The sequence below is a fragment of the Ambystoma mexicanum genome, chromosome 2q (assembly GCF_040938575.1).
Source record: "Ambystoma mexicanum isolate Mex_15411 chromosome 2q, UKY_AmexF1_1, whole genome shotgun sequence".
Classification (NCBI taxonomy): Eukaryota; Metazoa; Chordata; class Amphibia; order Caudata; family Ambystomatidae; genus Ambystoma; species Ambystoma mexicanum.
The window spans coordinates 426847201-426859297 of NC_090924.1; the positions used below are offsets into that span (position 1 = coordinate 426847201).

The following is a 12097-nucleotide window of genomic DNA, read 5'->3' on the forward strand; positions in this document are numbered from 1 at the left end:
GTCCCTTCCCCCTGACTGGCTGTTGGGTGGAAGTGCCATATATGGTGTTGTGAAGTCCCGGCCAGACTAGCTGGAGCCTTCCCAGTGACTGTATGTTGTGGGTACCTCCTGTGGGCGGGACCTGGGTGAATGGAGTGTGTGACCAATATGCACTTCTTGTTGTGGTTGTCTGGTTTCTGGTATGAGAGACAAAGACTGAGACAGCCCTACCCGAATACGGTATGAATGCAGTTGAGAGTGTTGAATGGCTCGGTACTTGTCCCATTACACATAACTTGTTGTGAGTGTCTGGAGAGAAGTGAATGGCCTGAATACCTCGTGTGCCTGATTGGCTGCCTGCCTGCATGAATGCCCTTAGTCGTGATTGGATGCTTGAGTGTGACCCAGCGGAATGAATGGGAGATCAACAGTATATCTGGGGACCTCTCACTGCTAGGAATCTTGTTCAGAAGCTGAAGTCCACTACGACGAGTAACTGAAGCTTCACCTTGAAGCCCTGCTGGACGAGAAGAATTGCTGTTGCTCTCCTTCACACTCTGAAAGCTGCTGTGCCTCCAAGGACTGACCAGAGAGAACCTGGAAAGGCGCCCTCTTCCCGAGCTACGAGGGACCATCGTGCACAGCTGATCTTTGCCAAAGCTCCCTGGTAGACAGGCCTCCGACAGGCTGCCGACCCGAGACGGGGACTGCCGCGGAATCTCAAAGAGAAGCACTCGGACTGTTGTCCGCCACTGTCGACGACCGCCGTTGCTGACCGGAGCCGCCGTGCTCCCATTTGCCTAAGAACATCATTTGATCATCGGACGCTCTCGTCTGCATTGTCACCAACTTTATCCCGCTGGAGAAGGCCCGACCGTCAACACGCCGAGGAGCATCCGCCAGTGGGTTTCCCGCCACCTAAGGACCAGAGAGACGCCAACGACTTGCTGGGCCACAGCGCTTCATCGCTTTGCGGTCCAGAACTATCGTCATCGGCCAACGCTCTGTCGTCGACGAGCACCGCTAGAAACGAATCTGCCACTTCACTGCCGTAGTTCAACCTGTTCACCGTCGGACGTTCGACGACCCGTGACTCCTGCCTTAAAGGGAGGGCACTCAAGAAGGGCCGTCAATTCCCCGACACCGAACGTCGAGTTCCTTGACGCCTCTCGCCGATCCGTGGCTCCTGCTTTAAAGGGAGTCACTCAAGAAGGATCGGTCGACGCATCTTCGGAGAACTCTACTCCACCAGGTACATTGGGGGGAGTAAAACCTTAATAGGAGGAAATAAGACTATTGTGTCAACCATCTTACGTTCCTGCCTATCTCTATTGCTGGTTTCCTCGTTATTAATCTGTGTGACATTTTAACCGTACAGTTGATGCACTTTAATGAGACTTGATAACATTGGTGGTACCACTTTAGAATTGTATATATTTATCATTGTTGACTTCCGAGTACAAAGTGCGTTATTGTGATCGTGTACATACCTTTGAATATTAATTATATAAAGACTGTTTTCAGTAATACAGTATGTGGACATTCCTTTGTGGGGGTTCGGGGACTACACTGTACTTAAGAACCAGCCTGCATCACCTCCTGAGAAGCTAGGCCTTGATTGCTCGTCCATTGCTACCATAATAGAGAATCTTGGCTGGGGTCTTCTGTGCCTCTCCTCTACCATATAGAGAGCAGACAGACACCCCCTACCAGTCTTTACACACGCGTCTCCCAAATGCTGCATTATCTGGGAGAGACGCATCACCTCAACGATGGACGAGATCATTGCAGACCTTACAGGGTCCAAAATCTTCTCGAGATAGGCCTAAATGCAGGCTACCACCAGCTCCAAACTACACAAGGACTCAAGGTACATCCAGACATTCGACGCACCTAGGACTAAGGAGATATAAAAGGTTACATTTCAACATCTCCTCTGTGGACGAAGTCTTCCAGCAGACAACACGGAAAGTCCTACAGTGTCTGCTGGGTTCCTAAATGTCAGTAATGACATCCTCATCCACGCACAATACAAGACGGAGCACATGCGCTGGGTAGCAGCAGTCCTAGACACATTAGACACAGCTAGTCTAACCATCCACAAGGACAAGTGCACATTTCTCAAGGAGGAGCCGGCCTTCTTTGGGTATGTGTTCAACAGTAAGAGTGTATCAGCAGACCCTCTCAAGGTTCCCGACATAAAGGGAGCGCCACAACCCACAGAGGTGTGTAGTTTTTGGGAGATGGCAACATACTGCGGGAGGTTTATTAACAACATGGCCACGATCTCGGCACCACTGCAGGCCTTGACCAAGTCGGCCACTAAATAGGAGTGGAATAAGCCCTGTCAAGAAGCTTTCGAACGCATCAAAGAATTTTTGTCAGCCAGCACCACCAAGGGATATTACATGACCTGCCTATAAACTGAGCTATATGTGGACAGAGCCCAGTTGTACTGGGAGCCATTCTGGTGCAAAACTCCCCCACAGAAGAGATTCAACCGTTAGAATACGCATCCCGGGCCCTCACCCCCACTAAACAACGCTACTCTCACATCGAGAAAGAGCCCATAGCCGCTCTGTAAGGGTGCAGGCATTTCCAGCTATACGGACGGAAATTTTGGAAATACACAGATCACAACCCGCTAATTCCCCATTTGCACTGACTCAGCAGTTCCCCCCCCCCCGGGCAAGGATTGGGAAGTGGCTGTTACAGCTACAACAATATGACTTTGACTTCATTTACCAGTGGGATCGGACAATCACGCAGACTTCATGTACAGGCATCCTTGCGCCGCCACAGTGACCGAAATAAGACTCTGCAGAGACAGAGGAACACATCTGCCATATAATTTAAGCCACGAAACCTAAAGCAGTCAGTCGAACATGGTGGAAACCATGAACAGTGACCCATGCTATGACCTGGTAAAGAACGTCATCCTGGAAGGAGGGTGGAACTTTTTTCTACAAAACAACCACAATCACAGCACAGGAGCAAAGGACTTCTGGGGCAGGGTGTTTACGGTCCACCATGAATTGTCCATCATGAGCGAAGGACTCCTACTGAGGGGAATGAACATCCTGGTGCCGCTCAGGTTGCAGGACAGGATGGTCACCCTCTAGCCTGTGGGTCATCAGGTCATCGTCAGAACAAAGGCGCAAATACAGGACCGGGTGTGGTTCCCACAGGTGGAGGCCAGAGTTGAAGCACTCATTTCATCATGTCTCCCATGCCAAGCCACAGTTGCACCACTGAAAGCTGAACCGATCAAATCCACCCCAACAGGGAGCTCAGGATGAGAAGCAGTCAGCACAGACTTTTGCATAGTACAGGAAGAGACCTACCTCCTTGTGGCCATCGACAAGTACTCCCATTATCCGGAGGTGGAGGTGTCGCATCAACTGCATCAGAGGCAGTGTTGCCAGCACTAGTGAAGATATTCACGACACATGGACTACCCAAATGCACAAAAAGTGACTATCGACCCCCCCACTGAGAATTCATGAGATATCTGGACGACCTCCACATACGTCACCACCTCATCACACCTCGATACACCACCATCTCATCACACCTCGATGGCCCCAGGCATACAGGGAAGCCAAGCGTTTCATGAGGACAATCAACAAAGTCCTCTGGATTGCCAAACCTCAAAACGCCCCATGGAAATTGGAACTATACCGCTTATTCGGGTAACACCCCATGCATCAACCGACTCCCCTCCCCACACCTGGAATACCCAATGTTTGGGACAGTGGTACACTCATCCATACCGCACCACTCCTGCAAACGGCTGAAGATACTGGACAGCCAGCATTCTCACGCAAAGAGCCAAACTATCGAGCCCTTTCGACACCACCCCATGGACAGTGACCCGACGGAAGGAAACCATGATAAAATCTGGACAGGGCAGCGAATAGATAACAAGGAATGCATCATGGTTCAAGAGGATCCCAGAGACAGTGTGGAGAGAAAACCTGGACCAACCCGGCAGGAGGTGGTCTGAAGGAGAAGCGAAAGAGATCGTGGTCAAGAGGAAGGAGTGGGGCACACCCCCCCACCCAGAAGGCTGAGAGAAAGGAACAGAGAGGCCTGCCCTGGCTCCAGAGGAAGCCGAGCTGACCAACACTTCCAGTGGCTATCTTTGTTAGTCTGAGACTGTCATGTGAAAGACGTTGACTATGCCAATGTCGTATAGTTTGAAATTATCATGGGGAAAAAGAGGGATGTTGTGTTCAGACCACATCACACAGAGCGGGACGTGGATTTAACAATGTGACGTCTCTCTCCCTTGCGAAAGGAAGGCAGTCAAGCGCACGCTGTCACAAACGCTGGACGTGTATTATTCATGCTGCACGCTCGCAGGCCAACCTCACTCCGGGCCCTCCATGCACACGAGCAGGAACAGTTAGATCATTTACCTGGTCATGAAGGAATACAATTGGAAGAGCACTTGCATTATCCTGCAAAATGAATTTGTGTTGAACCACACGGGCCTCGTCGGGTGCAGGTGGGAATAGGAAGGTCGGTAGACCATCTTCTTTAACTGGAGATTTTTTAGAAAGGGATCGTTGCCTAACATCGAAGGGTCGGGAGGGAGGCACCACAACTCCTACCCGTCACATTTTATTGATAGTCCTGTGTTATGGAAAGTATAGTTGTAGGGACTTCGCGAGACTAGCAACAGCGTAGTTCTGCAAGACTTCACGCACAACTTAGTGAGAGAGCCAGGAAAGCACGACCAGAGTAATTCTTAAGGCGCCAACGCTCTGGAGCAGGACGTGCTCCCGGAACCCCTGCATTGCAGGGACCAAAGACTGCCACAGGCTCAGAGAGCAGCACAGGACACCCATGTCCTACATCACTTACTTACCTTGTTTATGGACATACCAAGAACCCTGTTCATTGTTAACTGCTCACTGTTGTTATAGCAAATAAAGTTGGCAAATCCAGCTGGCTGATCACATTATACAACATATTTGGCGATGAGGATCGGGATTGGAACCTACATACCATCATGCAAGGATTAACACCACCCCCGCCATTTCTGCAGACACCAGGTAGGCCTGCAAGTCCATGGCCACAATGACATGCCCTGTTCACAACTTACCTGGAAGCACTAGACGGTGCAGGGTACACAGCAGCAAGGTGCAGAGCTATGTTGTTAAATGTGCTGGGGAGGAAGGTCAAAGAGTGTTTGCAGGCTTACGCCCGAAGCAGAGGTGGATGAGAACGACAACATTTACAAAGAGGCAGACGATTTATCAAGTGCTTTCTCAGCAATGAAAATACAGTGCTGCACAGGATACGTTTCTACAAGCGCAAACAAGGGTCAGAGCCCGTAGACGACGTTACCAAGCTGCACGAACTAGCCGCACTGTGCAACTTTGGCAATAATGCAGAAGGATGGATCTGCAAAATGTTCACAGTCTATACCAACAGCAGAAAAGTGCAGAACAAATTTATTTTGGAGAAGGAACTCCAACTGCAAAAGGCCATAGAGATTGCGAAGACAGTAGAAGAAACCGTAGGGCGACGGAAAGAGTATGCAGGAAGCTCCAGCCCATCAGAGGTCTAAGCCATCACCTTTAAGGATAAGAAGGAGAAATAAGTGACTCACGCAAGAGAAGGGAAGTGGGGAAGGAAAGAACTGCTGAAGTGTCACAGCTGTGCCAGCACCAAACACTTAGCCAACGACTGAGAATGTCCTGCAAGGGACAAGGAATGCTCTGTTTGCAAGAAAATTTGATACTTTTCACTGGTATGCAGGTGGCGAAATAGAAAAGTTACGAACATTAATGCGGAACACAACGCGGAAGGAGAATCCTCATCTGTAGAAGAAGGGAGACCCACTGTGTTATGGTACACAGCTCACAAGCCAGGAGGGAAAGGCCCCACTGCACAGAGTGAACAGCATGAAGACAGTTATGGCTGATTCAGGCTCCAATCTGAGCATACTGCCCCTACATACCTACAAAGAAATGATGGGCACTGAAACGGTTAAAGTTCTTAGTACACGCCACAGACACACAGTATTTGGAGGTGCGTCAGTAGACCTACTACGGTATATCAATGGTACAATGGAGTTCAAGGGGAGAGAGACCACCACGAGAATATACTTCACAGAAGAAGGCCCAGCAGTCCTAGGATGGGATGATCAAGCCAAGCTCAGGATCAAATTAGATCCCAGCACGGAAGATCAAGTGTTGACAGACAATACACGAGGAGTGCAGGTAGTTAAAGAAGTCTTTCCAAACTGTTTTCAGAAAGGTCAGGGAAAATAAAGAACATTGTACACAACATAATGCTCAAGGCAAATGCAATACCGGTTAAGCCTAAAGTACGCCCAGTGCCAGCCAGGGACACACTCAGAAACAAGCTCAACAAAATGGTGAAGGAGGGCACCATTGAGGAGGTAGAAGCCTCACAGTGGTTGAGCCCCATCGTCCTTATCAAGAAGCAAAACTCGCAAGACTTGAGGGTTTGCATAGATCTCTGCAGCCTTAATTTGGAAGTCATTTCAGACAGCTACCCCCACCCAACATAAATTAACTCATCCTCATGATGAAGGAAGCCAGAGTGTTCTCCAAGCTGGATATGAGGGATGCAGATCATCAGCTTCATCTGCACAAAGAATCCAAGCCACTCAAAGCCTCACCCCGTTTGGCACGTATCAGTTTACCAAGATGCCCTTCGGTTTGTCGTCCGCAGCTCCGGCGTTTTAGCGCATGATGAACTTAATACTGCGCGAAATAGGAAATGTGTCCTACTTCCAGGACAATATACCTGTATTCCGTGGAGGGACACACGCATGATGTCACTCTCAAAATAGTCCTCAGCAAATTACAGGATGCCAGAGTCAAGTTGAGATATGAAAAGTGCGTTCTAAGGGCACAAGAGGTTGCATATTTGGGGTACAAGATTTCTTCCCGGGGTATAAGCCCCAAACAAAAACTGGTGCAGGCCATTGTCAAGGCTCCAGAGCCAGCCAGCAAGGAAGAAGTGAGGTCGTTTCTGGGGCTTGCAGAATATTAACGCCAAGTTAATTCCCAAATTTTCTGAATTCACGACGCTGCTGAGAAGCCCACTTAAAAACGGTGCAGAGTTCACATGGTTGGAGGCTCAGAAGGAGGCTGTAGAGAATATAAAAAGGGACAAATAGTGGAAGCACCATGCCTACACCCATTCAATCCAGCATGGGACACAGTCATCACCACGGATGCCAGTGCATGTGGGTTAGTTGCCGTACTCACCCAGAAGAAAGGGGATACTGACACGTAGTGGCATTCGCATCAAAAGCCCTGGCTACAACTGAGAAGAATTACTCCACAGTGGAGAAAGAGATTTTAGCCTGCGCATGGGCTGTGGAGCACTTCAGGACGGTATCAGGTAATATTATCCCCATAAATAATGTCGCCATACATATAGTCGCTGGGAAACGCCATAGGCGATTATTTATGGGGACAATATATGGGAGCGGGGATGCAGGGGTGTCCCCCGCTCCCTTTAAAAAAAAATGGGCGTTGCGGGGGTGTCCCCGGCAGGTTCCATATGGTAATATCGCCACAAATAAATGGCGCCATTTTTGTATGCCGACATTTTTGAAGGGATATGATCACATAATAATAAAACATGGAACCCTTCAGTACTTATGTATGGGGCATCAAGTTCAAACTAGTCACCGACCATAAGCCCCTCATTCATATGCTCAGTCCAGGTGGGACAAAGTCTTCAACGTCCCGGTTGGCACACATTGCGGCCAAACTTCAGGAATACACATTTGAAATAACCAACATGGCCGAGTGGAGAAATCCCCAGGCAGACTGCACGTCAAGGTTACCGGGAAACAAAGAGAAAGCCACCACGTTTCTGCATGATGAATGCATTGTAGCGTCTATCCAAGACCTTAGGGGCCGGGAATTCCTAGAGTTGAGTGAAGGACACTGGAAGGAAGAGGACAGTAAAGACCCCACCATGGTGAGACTTAAGAGAGTGGGTTAGGAACTGATGGCCAGAAGAAAGGGCCATACCACAGGCATGAGGCAATATTGGAAAGTGGCAGAAGAAATTTCGGAGGTGGAAGGATTGCTAATTAAGGGAGATCAAGTAATACAGCAAGTGGAAATGAAAAGAGTCATCCTGTGCAGGGCCCACGCAGGAAATTTAGGAAACACCATGACACAGCGACGGGTGGGACGCGTACTGGTGGCCTGCCATGGACCATGAAATATGCTCCATGATTGAGAGATGCCACGAGTGTCTCAACAGTGACAAACGCTTCAAGACCAGACAAGCCCCGATGATTCCCACCGCAATCCCAGAAGCGGTGTGGCACAAAGTGAGGTTGGATTTCATAGGACCATTGGCTCCCGAGCATCGGTATGGCATAGTGATGGTAATTACCTGTCTAAATGGGTAGAAACAGAATTTGTTCCCAACATTAGTACAGCTACTGTCATAGAAGTCCTCACATCCATTTTTCAGAGGGAAGGTCTCCCCAAAGATTTAGTCATGGATAATGGAGCACAGCTTGTGAACCTGGAAATTGAGTCATTCCTGCACAAACACAAAATAAAACAGAGGAAGGCCACGCTGAACCAGACAAATGGGCTAGTGGAGAGGGGCAAATAGGTTCATCAAAGGGGCCATCCAGTTAGCAACCGCTTCCGGTATGGATCCCCTCAAAACAGTTAAGGTGGCCATTGTGGCCCACAGGACAGGTGAACCCCCAACAGCATCACCCAAGTGTCGCTGTTTCGAATGCTGAGGGGAAGAGAGTAGCATCCACACTAGTACCACCATGGTTGACCACAGTAAAAGAAGATGATTAAGAAGACATGGCAGAAGTAGTGTGGAAGTTGGAAAACAGCAAAGCACGAATTAAGAGATGGAGCGATCAGAGAAGAACGACCCAAGGTTGCGTAGTCAAGGAAGGCGACTGGATCAAAATACGACTACCGAGTAAAGACCAAATGACAAGTTCAAAGTTCAGTCAACCAATAAAAGTCATCGACAGAGGGACGAATCACATTCGCACAGAGGATGACCGCATGTGGAAAATGGAGCAGGTGGTAATGTTTGAGAAGCACTGCACAGCGGAAAGAACCCAGGAGGAATTCACACCTTGTAAAAGCCCGACAGAGATATCGCAAGAGAGTGAGAACTAGAAACCTCCACGAGAGAAGTCACGCCGAGAGAGACAGAGAGGCGTCGGAAACATCCCAAGAAGCGAGTCAACCCCAGGACACTGGTGGTAGGAAGGAAGATCGGTGAAGTATGATGACTTTTTAATGGAATAAACTTTGGTTATCAAAGAGAGGCTTGTAGGGACCTTGCGAGACTAGCAACAGCGTAGTCTCGCAAGACTTACCCGTGCGACTCGGCGAGAGCCGGGAAAGCGCACCCAGAGACATTCTTAAGGTGCCAACGCTCCATAGCAGGTCGTGCTCCCGGCACTCCTCCATTGCAGGGACTAAAGACTGCCACAGGCTCATAGAGCAGCACAGGACACCCCTGTCCTACATCACTTACCTACCTTGTTTACGGACATACCAAGAACCCTTTTCAGTGTTAACTGCTCACTGTTCATACAGCAATAAAGTTGTCAAACCAGCTGGCTGATCACATTTATTATACAACAATAGTAGATGTTGAAATGTCCAAAATAACTACAAAAGACTGACAAAACTTGGGAGGATCTGGGTACAGTGCGACTAAAACGGGGTAAATCTCATTAAATAACTCCACTAAGTGCTCTGGAATAAGAGGCTTCAGCCACAAGAGAGCCTCTGCAATAGTTTATAACCTAAGCCCATATAATGTGCCCGCTTGTCTTCCTGGAGACTTTCTAAACCTCCTGACCAAAGACAACACATTAAGTGACACTCTGCCTGTCCTCCACCCCATCATTATGCACTAAAACAGGACATCGTGACATGGGGGCAACCACTCGGCCATGCTCTCCAACAATCCCCCATGCCCAAATACTCACTCAGAGTGACACTGGCACGCGGACCTCTCACTTGCTGCCTGGAGTCGCCATTGAAGTGACTGTCATACTCGGAGGGGCGGGATCATAAAACTCCAAGTGCGCCACGGACTGCTGTAGACAGACGGAAGTAAAGGCGGCTGCACGAGTCTCCAAACAGACGGCTGCACGCTACAGAACGCAACAGCAGAAGCAGCTGCAGGACACCGAAGGATCTACAGCGCATGCGGGAGAAACGAGACAAGGCGGCGTTAGTATTCGGTAGTTTCAATCCGATCGATCGATGTTAGCTTGGAAAGGGGGAGGGTAGAAGAATAGCGATATGAGGGCGGCCATCTTCGTACGGGGATTGTGTTCCAAACATTTCTGTCCGTCGTCCTTAACGGTCTCCCAGGAAGTAGACGGGAGACTGAGACAAACGCGTTGATCCTCATTTGCTTCTTCCTGTCAAAGTTTAACCGAGCGCTTCAAGTTCCGTTTTTTTTGTTTTGTTAAACGCGGAAAAAACCCTCCTATAGTTAGTAGGCAGACTGGTCGGGACCACGGACAGCAACATGTATACCCTTTTTTATTGACATTTTACACCATAAAATAAACATTAAAAATGAAAAAAAAGACCATTAACACATACAATTTCGAAATCTCTATTATATCCCCATAGAGTATTACTTTATGCGGAAATATAGCAGCAGGTTTGGTTCCTTTCACTTCAAAAGACTCCGAAAACGCTACACTTGTATAAAGAACAGTTTGTTAAAGTACACTCACTGTGACGATCCACATCAGCTCCAGTAAAGGGCTCGAAGCAACAATGTTGCGAACATTTGTTTATATTATTTATTGATCATAGTTTGTGCATCCAATACACACGTATGCTTTCATCCATTGTATAGCGATCGGATCATTACAAAAACATATAAATTATAGAACACAATACCGTGGTAAATCTCGCTTTGCTGTTTATTTATATAGCGCTTATATGATATGTGATATATTTTATTTGTATCTCACTGGAACACAAGTGTTTCATAGCACGGCAAGGGAGGGGAACAGGGCAAAACAACAATGTCAATAGGCCAGTGGCATTGAGAACGTGCAAGTGCAGGGCAGAGGGGAAAAGTGCATGGAAGGGGGAGAGTGGAAAGTGCAGAGCAGAGGATAAACAGATAAGCAATAATAAATACAAATAAAATAGATAATGGAGCAATAAACAGGGGTATTGCAGCCAGCAATTGGCAAGTGCTGTGTTTACGGCAGCAGAACTGGTTAAGTCTGATAACTGCATAAAAAGAAGAAAATGTGGGTGTGGGGGACTGTATGGGTACAGATACAGCCCCCAGTGCAAGGGGTGGCCGGGAGGCAGTGCAGAAGGGTGGCAGAGTGAGCAGGTACCTGGGCCAAGGGGACAGAGGGTGGCCAGGTGCACAGTGCCAAGAGAGAGCAGATCAGCAAGGGAGAGAGGGAGCAAAGGCAGATGCAAAGAGGAAGGTCTTGAGGTGCTTCCAGAACCGGAGATGGTTCTCGTCAAGTTTTAGACGGGCAGGGAGGCTGTTCCAGAGGGAGGCCCCGGCCTTATACACAGGTGAAGTGCTTCAAAGCGCTGTCAGCGTTTGTACCAGAATTATCGATTCATTAATCCGATAAAGCAACATTACTTGTAAATGACAGGTGGGTAAATACTTCAGCATGCAGTGCAATATCTTTTCATGGTTTATAGCTTGTGCCTTATTTATACCACAATAAAAACTTCATACTGTTATACAGGCATTTCATTTATGTTCGGGCCTAAATGCTACCAATCTCATATTCTGATCTTGGCTACTGCTTTCCGAAACCAGGATATTACTGACTGTTGCCACCTACACCTTACAGATATCTAGAAAGTAAATTTTAGGTCAAGACACAAAGGCTACGATTATGCATTAAACTACTTTACTGAACTGCCAGTTTCAAAGAAATGATCAGGTTAGCTTGCAATGAAAAAACAAAGTAAAGCACTCTGAACGTGACCAAGGTGGTCTGAGGTATCAGAACATAATTCTATGTCAAGAAACAGAGGCTATATTATCAGACATGCCAACATTCTAGAGCCCCTGTGAGGGAGATTTCACTACAGAAAACGGAAGAATA

The 12097-nt window shown here is 48.1% G+C and overlaps 1 protein-coding gene across 10 annotated transcripts in view; it reads right to left on the minus strand.

The window, feature by feature from the left end:
- The window catches only part of LOC138569465 (uncharacterized), a 2298575-nt gene extending 2288235 nt beyond the window's left edge, over positions 1-10340 (minus strand). For 4 of the 10 annotated variants that reach the window (XM_069647451.1, XM_069647447.1, XM_069647452.1 and 1 more), the window contains exon 1: positions 9971-10337. The gene's annotated coding sequence lies outside the window, so the exon portion shown is untranslated. Of the gene's footprint in view, positions 1-9970 lie in introns of all 10 variants that reach the window. The other 6 variants (XM_069647455.1, XM_069647449.1, XM_069647450.1 and 3 more) reach the window with 4 other exon arrangements.
- Positions 10341-12097: the final 1757 nt, after the last annotated feature.